Source organism: Pteropus vampyrus, unplaced genomic scaffold (assembly GCF_000151845.1).
Source record: "Pteropus vampyrus isolate Shadow unplaced genomic scaffold, Pvam_2.0 Scaffold195, whole genome shotgun sequence".
NCBI lineage: Eukaryota > Metazoa > Chordata > Mammalia > Chiroptera > Pteropodidae > Pteropus > Pteropus vampyrus.
Window position 1 is genome coordinate 2,756,505 of NW_011888976.1, and position 19,159 is coordinate 2,775,663.

The following is a 19,159-nucleotide window of genomic DNA, read 5'->3' on the forward strand; positions in this document are numbered from 1 at the left end:
GGTAAGGCACTGAGGGTACATGGAGCTGCAAGAGGAATAGGCCAGTTCTTTGAGAACTAGAGATGTGGTACCAGGAGAGGAGTGGGGCCTTGGCAGAGGGAATGGAAGGGCGGTGGGAGCTTAGCAGTTTTGGACCTTGGCAAGTGGATAGATTGAAAATGTAGGTGCTGCATACCAGGAAAATAGGATCCAGCCCCCAGGTTCTGAATCTCAGAGTGGTGGCCTAAACTATGTACTCTCTATCAGCTATATATGATGTTATCGATTTAAGAGAACACCCCAAAACTGCATTTTTAGTATTTTCAGCCTAGTGGTAGCACAGAGTATTTTTGTCTTGCTGCATAATATGGAGACTGTGTTATGAATCAAAAAGTTCCTTTTCGTTTTGTGAATTGGAATACTTTGATAGGATACACCTACAGCTAGAGCTGGGATGCTTTTCACCAGGGACATAATACCTATCTTCAGTTTCACTGAGTGCTTTTACAACATGCATCAGAACCTCCTTTCAATATTTTTGCTCAAAGAGTTGTTTAGATCACACATTTGCCTCATGGCAGCTTATAATCAGTAGTGTTTTAAGTATGTTTAAGTATGTTGAATAAGGGCTAATATTTTAGAGTGTGTAAGTCTATTTCTTTTGCCAGCATTATAAATTTAAAGTCCTTTTTACATGTACCAAAGACATGTAATGTATAAACCAGATTATAGCCAGAATAAGAATGACATTATGAGAAAATAAAGCTGAGAATTCTGTGTTTAATAGAAACCAACTCTTATTAGTTCAAACTAATGAAATTTTATCCATCTTTACATTTCTTTGTCTTTAAGTAATGTATGTTTCCTTTTTAAAGTAGAGATTTAGTTATCGTGTGTGAATATACATACATTCATACAAGTTAAAATAAAAAAGCATTGCTCTTTCTATGAATTATTAAGGTTTGATGCCAAGATTTTTTGAAGTTTTGTATTATTCAGGGAGCAGAAGTTGCGATTTTTTTAGACCTAGATTTGGTTGGATAGCTGTCCATTCTGTAGAGTGCATGGATGTGGGGAGGCACCAGGCCATTTTGCACTCTTCCTATGAGTCAACACATATTTGAAAATCAAATGTTTCATGATGAGGGAAGAACTTTTCCCACTAAAAGGCTAATCTTGCTAGACATCCCTTCTCCCTTTCCCCCAACTTTCTCCCACAGGCTGAGTTATCCTACATAACACAAGTGTCGCCATTGGCATTATCAACTTTTTATTGAACAAGAGAGAGCAAAACAGTGATATAAGTACACTTTCTACTCACCTTTTCTCTTAAAATTATTGGTCATATTTTCTTGTTTCATTTTGTTTTCTGTATTAATGACCTAATTGTATCATTGAAAGAATGATAGCAGTTTTCTGTTTAAGGCAATGAAGAAGTTTTGGAATAGATGGTGGTGGGGGTTACACAATATTATAAATAAAAAAATGGTTAAAATAACAAATTTTGTGTTATATATATTTTTTGCCACCATAAAAAGATGATGATGATGATGATGATGATGATGATGATGATGATGATGACGACGAGAGGGATTGATTGAGAAACTGAGAAAAGAATAGTAGAGAACAAAGCCCCAGATATCTGTTTGGTTTGTAACCTTATTACATTCAGGTTTCTGCTTCAGTGACAATTTGTGTGAGAGGGGTTTTCTGATCACATTAGGTAAAATAAAACTTTCCTTGGTATTCTCTGTCCTCTTACCTTGCTCTTTTATTCTTATTTTAAAAGTTATTTTGAAAATTTAAATAAAATTCACATAACACAAAATTCATCATTTTACCAATTAAAGTGTTCAGTTCAGGGATTTTTTGTATATTCACAGTGTTGTGCAACCATCAGCACTATCAAATTCTAGAACATTTTTGCCACCCCTCAAAACCCCATACTTACTAAGCCGTCACTCTCTATTACCTCTTTTCCTCAGTCCCTGGTAACCACTAATCTACTCTCTGTCTCTGTGGATTTTACTATTCTGGGTACTCCATAAATGAAATCAGTATGTGTTCTTTCATATAGCACAGTGTTTTCAAGGTTCATCCATGTTATAACACATATTACTAGTTCATTTCTTTTTATTGCCAAATAATATTCTATTGAGTAGATATACCACATTTTGTTTATCCATTCATCAGTTGATGAACATTTGGGTTGTTTCCGCTCTTTGGCTGTTATGAATAATGCTATGAATATTTGTGTACAAGTTTTTATGCGGATATATGTTTTCATTTCTCTAGGGCATAGATATTTTACTTCGGAACACCCACCACCACTATATATGTGCGTGTGTGTGTGTATGTGTGTGCATATCGGTCTCTACATATTTTATTCATTGTTCATAGTCCCCACTTTAGAATGTAAGCTCTGACAGTGCCAGTTGAATGAATTAGCTAGTGAAGAATGAATGGTGTTCTGTATTGGATGAGCCCTAGAGTGTGTCCTTTGATCTTTCTCTCTTTTAGGCTGTTCTTTGGGTGGAATATGGCAGGGTGGATCATTCAAACAAGAGAGCTGTTACTCAGTGTCACAAGAGTATTGGTAGACTCAACCAAGCCTGCTGCCAGGCTGAGGTCCAAAGTTACAAAACCGGGATGTCTTAACCAACCACAGGCCCAAATTTAGTTTTGATGCTGATTACTGATATCAGGAGAATCAGTTCTGCCTGTGAAAGACATCCTCTTGCATTTTTAATAAAGGCAAAGATAAAGTTCTTTTTTAGTAGTGCCAAGAAGAGCATGATCTTCATCTTTCTCAGAGGCATGATGTCCATCTCTTCTTTGACAGACATGCTAGAGAAGAAAGAACAGGATGTTGCAGCCTGGGGTGTGATGGCTGAGTATATTATTATTCACTGGTTGTATTTAAGGAGCCAGGGATATCTTTTTACATAAAACTAAAGTAAAATTTAAATTACTGAAGAACTTTTGTATGCTTCGGTGAGGAAAATACCAGTCCCAGGGAAAGGGAAATAAGGCATTCTATCATTTGCCTTCACATCTCCAGTAAATCCTGGAAGATATTTTGGTTTTTAGGAATTCTGCTAGCTCCACTTTTATATTAATTAACTATATAGTTCCTTTAAAAATATTCTTTGTGTGTTCTATAAGACTTTGATTCTGTTTGATTCAGTTTTAATCTGCCTTTAAGCGTTTGGAGGAAAAAAATAGTTCAATTTTTTAAAAACTTCCACAGGATATGATATATACAGTTTAAATAATAAATCTTTACCCCCTAAAGAAATGTCACAGCACAAAAGCAGACATAGTTATCACACTGTTTATTATTTGACTTGGCTAAAGGCCTAGATTTGGGTTCAAATTTTAATATTTTAGAAGGTAGTTTTCTTGAAGGTTTACATATAAATACCATATATTTGATGAATAAGCGAGCAGCAGGGTACATTGAAATTAACATGACTGAATTATTTTCTCTATGTTTAGTAGTTATTTCTTTCATTAGCAAATGAGGACTTTTTCATCTTATGTGTTATAGGTGAGTGCATTTCCATCCAAGATGCTCTTATGGTAAAGTGGCTCAGGACATCAGATTCTGGTTTTACTGGGGGTGGTTTACGTCTCCAGGATGCCTTTCAGTAGTGATGGATCATCTTTTGCAATGCATGTAGAAATGGCACAGTCATCTTCTTCTTGGATATTTCCTTGGCTGAATTCTTACTCTTTTTTTTTTTTTTTATGAAAATAAAAATTGTTAAGAGAGAATCTTTTAAAGGAATTCAAGGTTTGGGGCTCTCATGGATAATGTAGATCACTGTGCTTTGGGCACTTGAACAAAACTGTAAGACCCACATCAGACAATGGGGGGAAGGCTCCCATTGTCAGTTGAACTTAAAACAAGGGTGGACAAGCCATCCCACCACCCCACCAGCCTTTCCCTGTAGTTTACAGTACGCCAGCTCATAGGAATGTGAATCCCACGTTGGAGCCCATTGTGAATGTGTTTCTGAGTAGTTTAACGTGTTTCTCACAAACAGGACATGACATGTATGGTTTAAATGAAAATAATGGCCCCGCCGCTCAGTGCCAGACGGTCTTTTGTCAAGAGCATCCTGGCAATTGGAAGGGCTCTGGGCTGATGTGGCCCGCAGGCCGAGTCCTTAGGGGATCTGGACTTGCTATGTTTCACACAGAGAAGACTCTTAAATCAGGGGGCCTCCCTGAGGGCCTGCAGCCTGATATGTGTGTGTGTATGTGTGTGTGTGTGTGTGTGTGTGTGCACGTGCACACTCATGCACATGTGCTACTCTGCAGCAGGCACTGGAGTCCTGCTTACTGCTCCTGCTTCTGGCCATGAAAGCTTGGCCATGAATTAAGAGGGAGATTTTCTTAGTCTTTGGTTTCCTTAGCTATAGAATTTATTTTCAAAACAAAACAAAACAAAAAAATCAAAAACAAGACAACAAGATAAGTTTTTTGTGTTTTTTTTTTTTTTTCGTATGGGAGTTTTAAATTGTATCTAGGTGCTTTTGCTTTGTGGAATGAGGCCTTGTAATGACTTAAAAAATTTAACCATTTTTTAAATTATAGTAAAATATACATAACCTAAGATTTTCCATTTTAACCATTTTTTACTATACAGTTCTATGACATTAAGTATATTCACATTGTTTTGTACCCATCACCACTATCCATCTTAAGAAATTTTTCATCTTCCCAAAGTGAAACTCTGTAACCATCAAATAATAACTCCTCATTTTCTATGCACCCTGCCCCTGGCAACCACCATTCTATTTTCTGTTTCTATGAATTTGACTTCTCTAGGTACCACATATAAGTGGAACCAGACAGTATTTGCCCTTTTGTAATGGGCTTATTTCGTTCAGCATAATGTCTTCAAAGGTGATAAGTAGATTAAAGTATATCAAGCCAGTTTGTATTGCCTGAGTACTTTCTATGTGTATCTTTTAATGTGCAGCTGGTTGATTGATCAAGCTTTTATGTCCCATGAATGACATGGAGGTATGTTGTCTCTATAGGTCAGTTGTTCTCAACTAGGGACTACTTGGTTGAGGAACATTTGGCAATAACTGGAGACATTATATTTGTTTGGGCGTGGGGTGGGAGCAAGAGGGTGTGATACTGGCATCTACAGGGCAGAGGCCAGGGATGCTACTAAATATCCTACAATGCCAAGGGCAGCCCCCACAACAAAGAATTATCTGGCACTAAATGTCAAAAATGCCAAATTTGAGAAATCTTTTCAAGGGTTAATGAATTTACTAGTTGCTTATGGGAAAAAAAAATCTTGAAGATTAATTCAGTACATATTTTATTGAGTAGTTTTGAAATAAATTTCTATGCCGTCATCAATTTCTTACTAATTTAGTGAAACATGAAATATTGTGTAATACAAGCAAATGCAAACTGAGTTCCTGTCTTCACGGAGCAACTTCAGTTATAAGAGTGAGAGGATTCAAAAGCATTCATATGCCTGTACCTTAATTAATTCTTTTTAGAATAGGTTCTTTTAGAACTTTCTACATTTCTGTGCAGATCATCTGGTAATAGGATTGGGTGGCTGCTCAGAAGTCATGAGGTTAGAGCTGGAGCTGCGAGACCTTGTTATCATTCCTGTTCTGTTACTAAGTAGTTTTGTGACATTTACTAGTTCTGATTATCTCCCTGGACCATATTTTTTCTCACCTGTAAAATGAAGGAGTTGTATTACAATGAAAACTCTATGTCTTTGGCATGAGTAAAATAGAAATTTTTTATCAAACTACTTCATATTATTCTGTAATTATTTTGAAGCACATTCTGCTACATCATTTATTTCTAAGTGAAGACTAACACTGCTTTGTAATAAATGAGTAGGTTAAGCTGATTGCCAGTAAAGGTACTATGTTCTCTGCAGAGGCCTGATACCCTGGGCTCTTTCTGATGTCCTTTCTTTAATTAGGACAGTCTTCCATGATCACACCAGTATGATATCTGTGAGATCTAATGCACACATTTTTTTTAAAGGCAGTTTTGCTATGGCCCACTTCAATGAGAGCAGATACCTTATCTAGAATTTTTAAAACTTAGGTGGGCAGGGAAAGCAAAAATAAAAAATAAAAAAACAATATCATAAAAGCTATTTGTTAAACCTTTAGACAAGAGAGATAGGAACAAGTATCTAAAACCAAAACTCTGGAGTCCAGTTTATTTACATGCCTTGCATAATGACAGCGTGAAACAAACTAAATAGAATTCTGGTGATCCTCAAGTTTGTGGATCAAAAACCCAGGAAAATTTTGTTATTTCTTTGGAATATATTGTGTGTCTTTTTCCAGTACACTCTCTCTAGCTGTGTGTCTGTGTGTGTGTGTTTGCCATTTAGACATTCTTTTTTTTTTTTTTTTACATCTGCCAATAGTTTATTTATGGTTTCTGGTTTTTAGCTCATGCCTATAAAGAGCTTCTGTTATCTCCACATTAGGCAGATAGGTGTCTGAATCAGTGGGTCTGGCACTTGCTTAGCTGCTATGCCATTTACCCCATAGACTGCACAAGCTTTCTGCTAGGTTTCCTAGTGGTGGGGCAGGCGAAGATGTCATTATGCCCTTTGTCTTGGAAATGGAAGCCTGCCATCTCTTTGAAATCCCTTCTACTGACAAAATACATCACATAATCATAACCCCAAATCAAAATTAATACTGAGATAGATAGACAGCTAGATGTAGGGTGGAGGGAGAACTTAAATTCATACAAGAAGTCATTGCCAATTCAGAGGCTGCCGTTTTAGTGCAGGTGGCTGCTGTATTGAAAAATTAAGTTAGACTCCTGGAGACTGAGTTAACTTCATTCTTCCACACACAGTAAACTTCTTGCATCTATTGTGCCGGGCATTATAAACCCAATGGACTCTGGTTTTCCATGGATAATCTAGATTTTTAAAATTATAATGTGGTCATCTTTTGGTCTCCATTGCAAAAGATGGATTCTAAATAATTCACATGGTGAGTTATAAGAACAAAAATTGCTACTTATAAGTAAAACAATTGGTGTCAAAGTTATATATTGTTATCATTAAACCAAACATTGGTAGCAGATTTTCCTAAAAGGCAGTTCTTTCTGCTTTTCCATTTTTGCCGATTCTCTGTAATGTTTTTTTAATCCTTTGATGTAACATCCATTCTTATAGATATGTTCTTAGTATTATTTAGTGTCAGTGTTTTAGATGGAGGGTTACAACAATCTTTTCATACTTTGCTTTTGGTATTATAACAAATCTGATATTTTGAATTCATGTTTTCCTTTAAAAGCCTTTTTAAAATTGTTAGGCAGCATGCATGATTTCAGCTTGGTAAATTTTCACAAAGTTAACACACCCATGTAACCAGCACTCATTTGAAAAAAATGGAACATCTATTCCTTCTAGAAGTCTTTCATACCCCCTCTCAGTCATTATTTCTCCCCAGAGTAACTTCCGATTTCTAACACTATAGATTAATTTTGCCTGGTTATGAAATGTTTGTTATTGGAGTCATAAAGAAAAGCACCGTATTCTTCCTGGATTCTGTTTTGAGATACACCCACACGGTTGTGTGTACTTGCAGTCCTTTCATTCTCATTCCAGTTGAGTATACTGTGTTTGTTTTTATCTATCCTATTTTTCATGGACATTTGGGCTACTTCTATTTGGGGACTACTATGAATACTGCTGCTGTGACATTCTACTAATTGTGTTTTAGTGAATATTTTTACACATTTCTGTTGCTTATATACTCAGGAGTAGAAATTCTGTATATATCATATGTTCAGTCTTTCCAAAGCGGCAATAGAGAGGATATACTGCATTTTGCATGAATGTGGACTATGCTGCTATGCATTTTTATATTTCTGGGGACTATATCATTATTTAATATTTGAAAGGCATTGAAAATGTTCATTTACTTTGGCATGGTTTCCATTATTTGCTTTTATCTGAGAACTCACAAGTTAGTCTATAGGTAATATGGTCTGAAGTAAATTGGGTGTAAATGCACAATCTTTGCCCCATTCCAATTTACCAAGCCCAGAGGAAAACATTTGTTACCGTATATTTTTACAACGCTTCATTGTGATATGATGAGGCTCCAAGTTTTAAGGAAAGGAAATTGAGAGGAGAGAACTAATACGATCCAGTGTGATTTTAAGGTAACAACCAGAGTCTTACAAAGGAAGGAGCCAACAGGTCTGACAAAAAGCACTGGGGCCACACATTTTTACAGTGGGGTTAAGGGAATGGAAGAACTTTGCTTTTTAACATCACAAAGTTCTCCCCCTAAATATCCCATATTTAAAATGCAATATTCCCAGCCTTCAAAAAGAAGCTATAAGGGAGAACTGAGCTGGCTTAACAACTTTACTACACTTTCTAGATTCTAAGTTTATGAAAATAAATCACATGTTTGATCTCTTCTTGAACTTATACTACCTGGTGTTTGGAGGATGTGGTTCCAGAAAAGTTTGTTGCAACGAAGTAAAATCATCCATCCTATCGATATAATTTGATATCATTATCCTAATTATTAATCTTATATGATCTCATGTATCAAGATTCAGATTAGGGTGCTATATCGAAAAGATCACAAAATTCAGTGGCTTGTAAAAGAGAGAATTTTATTTCTTTCTTATATCAATCTGTGTAGGTCACGTAGGATTGTCTTGGTGGTGTGACAGTGAAAGGGACCCAGGCTCCTTCTATCAAACTGTTCTGTCATCCTCAGCCCATGACAGTTTCCATCCCCTGGTTCAGGATGGCTGCTCCAGCTGCCTCTATCCAGTCTGTGTTCTAACCACCAGAAGAGGAAAAAGAAACAGGGAACAACATATTCCTTTCTTTTAAGGGCATAGTCTGGATGCCGTGTACGTCACTACCACACTCATCCCTTGGTCGCAAATTAGTCTCAAGGCCACACCCAGTGCTAGGGAGGCTGGAAAATGTAGTTCCCAGCTGAGACCAACAGGCCAGCTAAAATTCCATGACTGTAGAAGAGGAGAATGGATAGTGGAGAACAACCAGCCATTCTATGTGGGTTTGGAACCTTTATAAGTATGTCAGATATTTTTATTCATGGACTCTAACCTCTCCTTCATCTCTCTCTCACTCTTTGTCTTTCTTACTCGTGTTCCTTTTCTGCATAGAACTCATCTCTTAAAGCTCAACTTCCTTCTCTCTGGAAGTTCTCTATTAACCAGGAAAAAGGTTAATCCTACCTGTGATCCTACCTGTTCTTTCCCAAATCTTAATCTGAAAAAAACAGAAAATTTTCTTTGTTTTACTCAGTTTACAAGTTAATTTCTCCGAGATAATTAGTCTTGTTCTAAAATTCTAAGTCCAAATACCCTTGGTAAAGTTGAGCTAAAAAAATGTTCATCCCAGTTCCTAGCAACCTATATTTAACCAGAGCATTTGTAAGTATGTGTTAGACAGGGAAATAATAGTTATCAGTCTCCAGTGAATTATAAAGGAAAATAATTAGTTAACCTTGAGATAACAGGGGTGGTGGACAGCTGAATAGCAGAGCCCCTCCACTCTTCAAGAGGGCTGTGAGCTTGGAATGCATTGTCTTCAGAGACAAGGAGAGCTAAGCTTTCATTGTGTGTCCCCGGAATAGGACACCCACATTCCTTTGTAAGCTTGTCTCAGCTCATCTGCAGTCCTTCAACACCTCTGAGTCGCTCATGGTTGTCTTATAGGGTGTAATTTTCTGGCAGGCAGATATAGAGCATCTCTTTCAGAGAGTCAGAAGTCATCCAGCTAATTCAACCTAAGTTTGACTTTTAGTTTTACCATTATTTTGTTGTGTGGCTTTAGGCATGTTTCTTATCCTTCTTCTGAGCTTCAACTTCTTTTATATCATGAGGAAATTCTGCTAGTAACCTTTCACTCATGCAACAGTTGTTGGTTATATGAACACTGAGGAATGATGAGTGTAGGTCCTGTCTATGGTGACTACGGAGGCCAGAAAACACACATTTAATTAGCCTAGGTTTGGTCAGTCTAGGGTGACTATTAATGTCTCTATCAGATTGTTTCCAACAAGGAATGCAGTATAATGAAGCAATGAAGAGCCTGGGCTCTGAAGTCAGATAAGTCTGGACTGGATTATCAGTTCTGTGAGGCCTTCTCTGAGTCTCATTTTTCTCATGATATTGTCACTGAGATCACTGACTCTGGAACAAATCCCAGCTCTACTCTTCTAATTATGTGACCCTAGGCAAATTGTATATCCTCTCTGTTTCTCAGACCCCCTTTAGTAGTACCTGCCTTAGGTTTTTCTAAAGAATTAGGTGATATAATATATAGAAAGCATTTGGTGTAGCACCTGGAACATAGTAAATGCCCAGTAAAATATAGCTGCTTATTGTTTTGATTGCTGCCAGTTTATTTATTTTTTTATTAAGAATTTTTCAGTTGAAATTTTAACAGCTTTATTTAGGTATGATTGACTTATAAAAAACTGCATATATTTAGTTTGTAAATCTTGGTAAATTTTGACATGTGGATACACATATAAAACAGTCAAGATAATGGATATATCCATTATTTTCCCAAATTTCCTCATGCTTCTTTGTAATCCACCCCTCCTTCCTTTCCACAGTTCCTCCATTTGGTACATATGTATTCTTGTATGACTTGCTTATTTTCACTCGCTCATGTTACATAAACCAATAGGTCATGCCTTTTTATTGCTGACTAGTATGCCAGTAATCTTGGCCTATTATTTATTCATTTACCTGTTGTTTGACATTTGGGTTGTTTCCAGTTTGGGGCTATTATAAATAAAGTTACTATGTTTATTCTTGTACATGTCTTCGTATCCAGAATTATTTCCTTTTCCCTTGGGTAAATACCTAACAGTGGAATGGCTGGGTCATATGGTAGAATATGTTTCACTTTTTAAGAAATTACTGCCTTTTTCTAAAATAATTATACCAATTTACCTTCCAACTCTCAGTATATGAGAATTCCAGTTCCTCCAAATTCTCATGAATACTTGGTATGGTCAGTATTTTTAATACTGTATTCTATTTGATGTGTGGTAGTATCTAATTGTGGTTTTAATTTCTCTTTCACTAATGACTAATGAAGTTGAGCATCTTTTCATGTGTTCATCTGCCACCTGTGTAGATACTTCGGTGATGTGTTCGTTCTGATATTTTGCCCATATTGTATTGGGATTTTGTTTTTTGGTTTTTTGAGAGTTCTTTTTATATTCTGTATTTGACTGTTCACCACATGTGTGATTTGCAAATATTTTCTTCTAGTGTGTGGATATTGTCATTTTATTCTCTTAACAGTGTCTTTTGAAGACATTCTTAATTTTTAAAAGGTTATTATATCAATTTATTTTTTATTAACTGTGGTATGACTAAGAAATCTTTGCTTAATTCAAGGACACACAGATTTTTCTCCTAAGTTTTCTCTTGGACATTTTATTGTTTAAGGTTTCACAATTGGGTCTATTATATATTTTGGGTTACTTTTGTATATGGGTGCATATGGATCAAAGATGTGTTTTTGCTTTTGTTTTTAACATATGTCAAATCGTTCCAGGACCATTTGTTGAAAAGACTATCTTTTCTTCATTGAATTGTCTTTGTACTTGTTGAATATCAATATCTTTTTTTCCTTTATTATACTGACTAAAATCTACAGTACAAAGTTAAATAGAAGTGGTAAATGTAGACATCTTTGTCTTGTTCATGATTTGGACACTTTCAGGCTCTGCTGAAGTGATCATATCATTTTTCTTTTTTATTTGATTAATATAGTTAAAAATATTGATGGACTTCAAGTTGGTTTAATTTAAAATTTCAAATAAGAAAATAAAAACTATTTCTGGAATAAATTTCACTTGATTATGATGTATTTATCTGTTTATATATTGTTGAATTCAACTTGTGAAATATTTTAAAATAAATTTTATGTTTATGTACTTGAGGGATATTGGTCTATGGTTTTGTTTGTTTGGTTGTTTTTTTTTTGTTGTTGTTGTTGTTTGCAATTTATTTGTCTGGTTTTGATTGGAGAGTAATTCTGGCCTCATAGGATGAGTTGGGAAGTATTTACTTATATTTGGTTTTCTTAAAGTTTGTAAACAATTGGTGTTATTTCTTCCTTAGATGTTTGATAGAATTCTCCAGTAAAATCATAGGGCATAGAGTATTTGTGGGAAAACGTTTAAATACACATTCGGTTCTTTTAGTATACATAGGGTTGACTATTTCTTCATGAATGAGCTTTGGTCATTTGTGTCTTTGAACTAAGTTGTCCATTTTTATCTATTCTCTTATAATTGGGGCATTATAGTGTTCATAATATTTTCCTATCCTTTTGATATCAGTGCAATCTGTGGTGATATCACTTATACCGTTACTAAATTGTTTCTTTCTGTCTATTTTTTTTCTTATCACTCTGGCAAGAGGTTTATCAATTTTATAGACCTCAAAGAATTAACTTTTCTCTAATGGGTTTGTTTTATGTTATGTTGCTATTCACTCTGATCTTTGTTATTTCCTTTCTTCTGATTACTTTGAATTTAATTAAGTCTTCCTGTTTGTAGTTTCTTAAGGTAGAAGCTGAGGTCATTGTTTTGAGACCTTTCCTATTTTCTAATGTAGATGTTTAGTGCTATAAATTTACCTCTGTTTTACCCGAATCGCAAATTTGATTTGTTGTATTTCTGTTTTCATTCAGTTCAAATGCTTTCTAATTTTCCCTTTGATTTTTTTTTTTTTTTTTAGCTCTGGTTTATTAAGAATGTCTTTTGGGGATTTCAAAAGATATTTTTATGTCACTGATTTCTAATTTAACCTCATTTTAATCAGAGAACATAATTTATACTAATTTAACCCTTTAGATTTATTGAGACTTGTTTTATGGCTCAGAATATGTACTATCTTAGTAAATGTTTCATGTGCACTTGAAAATAATATGTGTTCTGTTATTGTTGAGTGGAGTATTCTAAAAATGTCAGTTAAAGTTGTTTGTTAACATTGTTCATCTTTGGTGTCCTTACTGATTGTTCTATCAATCATCGAGATAACCATTAGATATAATATTCTTTGTCTTCAAAGACTGTAACATTCTCTCTTGATCAAGTCTGATACTACTAAATTCTTTAAGCTTTTGTTTACTTGAAGAAGTCTTTATTTCACCTTTGTTTTTGAAGGTACTTTTTCTGCATATAGAATTCTAGGTTGACTGATTTTTTTTCATTAGTACTTTAAAGATGTTGCTCCACTAAAATGCGTTCTAATTTGTAGTTTCTGATGAGAAGAAATTTGCTGCCATCTTTATTTTTGTTTCACTGTATGTAATGTTTCTTGGTTTCCTTCTGGCTATTTTGAAGATTCCTCTTTTCCACTGGTTTTAAGTAGTTTAATTATGATGTATTTTGCTTTAGTTTTCTTCATGTTCCTTATGGTTGGTGTTTATCTCACTTCTTGGATCTGTGGGGTTTATTGTTTTCGTTGTTTTCATTTTAAGCTACCTCATGACTGGCAGTATATATTTGATAGATGACTTAGGTTATTTATTTTTGAGTCAGCTTTGGTAGTTTGTTTCTTTCAAGAAATTGCTCCATTTTGTCAATATTGTTAGATTTGTGTACATAAAATTATAGGTAATATTTCCTTTTAGAAAATATTAATGCTTTAGTGTTATCTATTGTAGTGATCTTTTAAAGAACAAACTTTTGTTTCATTGACTTCTTTTACTATTTTTTTTCTGGTTTCAAGTTCATTTATTTGAAAATTTTTTTACCTTGCTTTCTAATAAAGTATTTAGTGCTATAAAGTTCTCTCTAATCACTGCATTATCTGCATCCCATATATTTTTATTTTTTTGAAGTTTCATTTTTATTTAATTCAAAATATTTTGTAATTTCTCATGTGACTTCCTTTTAACCTGTGTGTTATATAGAAGTGTGTTAGTTTCCAAATATGTGTTGATTTTTCCAGATATCCTTATGTTATAGATATATAATTTTATTCCATTGTGCTCAGAAGAAAAAATTTAATTTTAATTATTTTTTAATTTTAATTTTGAGTCGTAAGGTAATTTACAAATATCTTTTTGTCTTTAGTAATTTAAACAATGGACCAATAATTTCTTCTGACCAGGACAGCAATAAGCTAAAAGCAAAATCAAGTGGCTGAATTTTCCTTCTTTACCTCTTATCTGAGAATGAAACTTGATTTTCAGTAATCCAGAGCTGCAGCACTAGAGATGATTTCAACTCTTTTGTGATGACAGCTTGGTGAGTGCGATTGAAAGTTAATGTCAATTTGTCAGTCATCTCAGAAGCATTCTTGCTAGCATTGTCCATGGCCATCATCCTTATGTTTTGCTCACTCGTGGTTGATTCCTTTAGAGAATAGTAGATGATGTTGGCCAGATTATACTCTTGGTAATTCTGTAGTATGTCAGCATCAATATCATCATAGATACTCATACTCTCAGAACTCGCAATGGTATTAAGGGAAAAGGTGGACTTTTCTTCTGTCTTGGAGGAGATGCCAGACTTGAATTAATTAAAGATGATAGAGCCCTCATCAAATTCATATCCAGAATTGAATAATTCCAGGACAATGATTGACCTGTCTCCAAAAGTAGGAGATTTTCTTCCCACTTCTTTGAATGTCACCAGAAACTGGTCAGAATGAGTCCTATGAAGTATACCCCTAATTTTATCACCAACTCCAACAATCTTAACTTCTTTCCCAGCCGCTGTGAGTGTAGCCACCTAACTTTTGATCTGTTTAGTGATGAAGGAGTGAATAGTGCTGCAAAGTCCTCTGTTCAAGGACACCTCAATCAGGAGGTGTTTCGTCTTGTCTTTGGGCATGTAATGTCAGCTTTTTCATACAGAGCCAAAGATCCTGTTCCATTCACGTGAGCTGATTTCAGCTCCCTCTCAGCTCGGGCATATTTTGCTGCTGCTACCATTTTCATAGACTTGGTAATTTTCTGGATGTTTTTGATTGACTTTAGTAGCCTACTAATATCTTTCAAAGTTGCCATATTTCGAACTTGGATCTATTGTGGCTGCACAGGCCAGGCCCCAACACACCCACCCAAGAAAACTGGTGGCATTCAGAAAAAATAATTTTTATTATCTTTATTTTTAAAATTTCTTAATACCTATTCTGTGGCACAGGATATGGTCTATTTGGGGGAATATGCCATTTGTACCTGAAAATAATTTTTATTATGCTGTTGTTGAATAGAATGTTCTATAAATGCCGTTAACCAATTAAGCCCAATTGGTTAATAGTGTTATACAAATCTGTACAATTACTGATTTCTGTCTACGTATTCCATTGATTACTGTGAGAAGGATGTTAAAGTACAAGTAAAATCATCTGTTCTTTCAAGTCTATCAGATTTTACTTGATATATTTTGAAGCTCTATTATTAAGTGCATAGATGTTTTATATTGTCATAACTTCTTATGTAATGACCTTTTATCAACAGAAATCTTTTTATTCCTGGAAATATATATCTATATATATATAGATATATATCTATATCTATCTATCTATCTATCTATCTATCTATCTATCTATCTATATATATTTTGGTCTGGAAGTTGATATGAATATAGGCACTGTAGCTTTCTTTTCTTTGGTTTTTGCATGGTATATCCTGTCTTTATAGTTAAAGTGGTAGGTTTCTCATAGATCTTTTTGAATCCAATATGACAGTTTCTCTTTAAATTGATATATTTAGACTATTATAATCATTGATACGATTTGATTTAGGATTTCCATTTTATTATTTTCTTTATGCCTTTCCTAATTTTTTTTCCTCTTGTTTATCCTTTAAGGCTTCTTTTAGATTATTTGAGTATTTTTAATATTCCCATTTTAATTTATCGGATTTTTCTCTTTAATTTTTAAGTGATTGCTTTAGAGATTACAATATATATACCTAACCATTCATATTTTACTTAGAGTTAATATTTTACCACATCAGGTAAAATGGAGAAACCTCACAACCATCTCATTCTCTTCATCTTCCACTTACATGTTACTTTTTCACATGTTACATAATACTTTGAAAACCCCACCAGACAACATTATATTTTTTGCATTTAACAATTACGTATTTTAAAGTCCCTAAGAGGATAAAATATAGTCTACTATATTTTCTAGTTATTTCTCATTGCTGTTGAACTTCCTTTTTTTCTGAATTTCTGTGTTTTCTACTGGGTTCATTTTCCTTCATCCTGAAAAACTTTATTTTTTTCCATCAATTTTAGAGCACATCTGCTGTTGATAAATTCTCTGAATTTGTCTTTATCAGAGAATGCATTCTCTTTTCATTCCTGAAGTATATTTTTGCTGGCTATGTATTGACAGGTTATTTTTTGTCAGAACTTTAAAGAACTTGTTTTTCTGTCTTCTGGTCTTTATGATTTCTGATGAGTGATGCAGTTATTCCATTCATTGTTCTTTTCCCTGTAACATGTCATTTTTCTCTAGCTCTATTCAAAAAACTTTTTTTTTTTTTTTAACTCTTTGGTTTTTAATGGTTTGGTTTAGATGTACTGTCGGTGATTTTCTTTGAATTTATCTTGATCGAGGTTTGCTCTGCTTCTCAAAATTATAAATTTATGTATTTTACCAAATTTCAGAAGTTTCAGCCATTTAAAAAATTTTTTCTTAGCACTTGCCTCTTTCCTTTCTTCTGGTATGCCAATGACACAAATGTAAGACATTTTGATATTATTCCACAGGTCCTGAGGCTCAGTTTATGTTTTGTTACATTTTTCCCTTCCTTTTCTTTGGATTGAATGACTCCTATTGATTTATCTTCAAGTTTCCTAACTCTTAGTTTGGTTATTTTCATTCTGCCATCGAGACATCCAGTAGTTTTTAATTTCAGATATTGTATTTTTATACTTCCTATCTCTGCTGAGAATTTCTATTTTTCTATTCGTTTTAAGTGTATTAACCTTTATCTGATGGAGCATAGTTATAATAGTTGCTTTAAAGTTTTTGTTTGATAATCTGGATCATGTTGGTGTTGGCATCCATTCATTACCTTTCTTTGCAAATTAGTTACATTTTCTTGTTCTTTTTTTTTTTTTCATTGCAAGTATCCTGAACGTTTTGAATTTTATGTAGTTCAAACTTTGTGTACCACTAAAATCCTCTAGAGAATATTGAGGTATTTTGTTTGTTTGTTTGTTTTTGTTTTTTGGTGGTTTTTCTTGCTTAGCAGGCAGTCAACTTAATTAGGTTCACACTGTGCAAGTTCTGTTTTCCTTCTTTTCTTTGGATTGAATGACTCCTATTGATTTATCTTCAAGTGAGTGGTGGTTCCCAAGTCAGTTTAATTATCAAAGCCTTTAGATCTGTGTCACACATGCACAGCCTAGGGATGGCCTGGTAGTTTTTCAGATTCATACTCAGAATTAAGAGATTTTCTTCTTCAGCTCTTTCCTCTCCATGATTTCCTCTGCATTCTGCAACTTACAGAGCCCACTTTCTCAGTCTTCTAGTTAGAAAGATGCTATTTCTCTTGGAGGTTTAACTACTCATTGCCGCAGCTGTTGCAGCACAGCTCTGCACTTAGGATCCACCTTGGGACAAAACTGTAAGAGAAAAAAAGAAGAGGAAAAATGGGGATTTCTCCCGTACTCCTTAGATCTCAGAAGACTCTCTAGTTCTGTGGAGAGAAAAACAAGATTTCTTTTGGAGTTCAGATTGTGTGGGCTGCTGTTGGTACATCACTTCAGAGTCTTCAGGAAGTTGCTTTCATGTTTTTGTCCAGAGTGTTGTAATCGGTGAGAAAGATAAGCTATAGTGGTCTATTCCATCTTGGCTCACAATAGAAATTTCAGAGCATCATTTAAAGGGTTAAATGTTGCCTGCCATTGTGCAATTTCCCACCGTGTTCTTTAAAAGTTAAGTGTAGAATTTATTCTTTCGTGCCTCTTAGTGTTTAAGTGATTTTTCTAAATAGTCATAGTTGGTAGCACAACTGTAATTCAAGCTGAGTGTTTAAAATGGCTGACAATTTTCCAGCTGGTTTCAATTGGGTTGGCCAAAGTGATGGATGTCTTGAACACAGGCCATGTTGTATGGCTTCCACCATTTCTTCTGAGTGAAAAAGGTTTGTAAACGTCACAAATGACAATCTTTCATGCAGAGCTCTGCATTTATCATGGATTCTAGAACTTTCTGCCGGTAAGAGTTCTTGTTTCTGGTCCATCAGTCATACAGTTCCCATTGATTCCTGGCATTTCTCACAGGCTTATGCCCAGGTTTTGTCAGTGGGGAGATGAAGAGATGTAGATTCATAGGAACCCATGTACCATAGCAGGAGTAGAATTGTGTATTCAGGGAGAGTTTCTGCTCATTGTATAGGAATAGACATATTAAAACAACTTTATTTTATGCCAAAGATTTTTCCGTGACAAATTGACTGATTAAATTTGTGTAGTGATTATTCAGTCACCGTCTTTATGTACATGTGGAATGGTATTTATGAATAATCAGATATAATATTTGTAGAAGCAAGGTAGGGGTTAATTATGACCATGTCACTTTATCATTTCTTTCTTTCCTTTTTTTTTTTTTTTTAACACACTAAGGGAATAAATAAATATATTGGAATAAGGCCAAGAATGCTCCTTACTCAAGAGGGAATTGTTACAGAGGAATCCAGAACAATTAGACCGTGTTACTTCCTTTTGTTAAGGCAGTCATCTAGGGTCATAGCTAATGTAAAAGAGGGCATTGTCAGTAACAAGTAAAGTGAGGCTGTTGTTAAAATGAAACAGGCTGTGCTTTTCTCTGTGACCTCTCGCTACAACCAGGTCTTCCATGATAGCCAGTGGCGCCAAAGAAAATCGGGCATAAGAGTTGGAACCCTTCCCAGTCCAGAATATGCCTTACCATTTCAAATAGAAATTTGAAAGCTATTTTAAATCTTTTTGGAACTATCTAAGTAGTTAGCGATAAAGTAGGAAAATACATACATTGTTAATAGATATATAAGTTTAATAAAAACTTCTTATGAAATGAACATAGGAGATAGAAAAGAGAAATCAGGAATCTTGAACTTATTAACTTGACATGGTTTAAGACACTCTGAGAAGTCAATTTCAGCCTTTTGTAT

The 19,159-nt window shown here is 34.6% G+C and overlaps 1 protein-coding gene and 1 pseudogene across 19 annotated transcripts in view; one reads left to right on the plus strand and one right to left on the minus strand.

The window, feature by feature from the left end:
* The window catches only part of ERC2 (ELKS/RAB6-interacting/CAST family member 2), a 941,255-nt gene that overhangs the window by 610,122 nt on the left and 311,974 nt on the right, over positions 1-19,159 (plus strand). The gene's annotated exons all lie outside the window — the stretch shown is intronic.
* LOC111746604 lies at positions 14,123-15,091 on the minus strand (annotated as a pseudogene).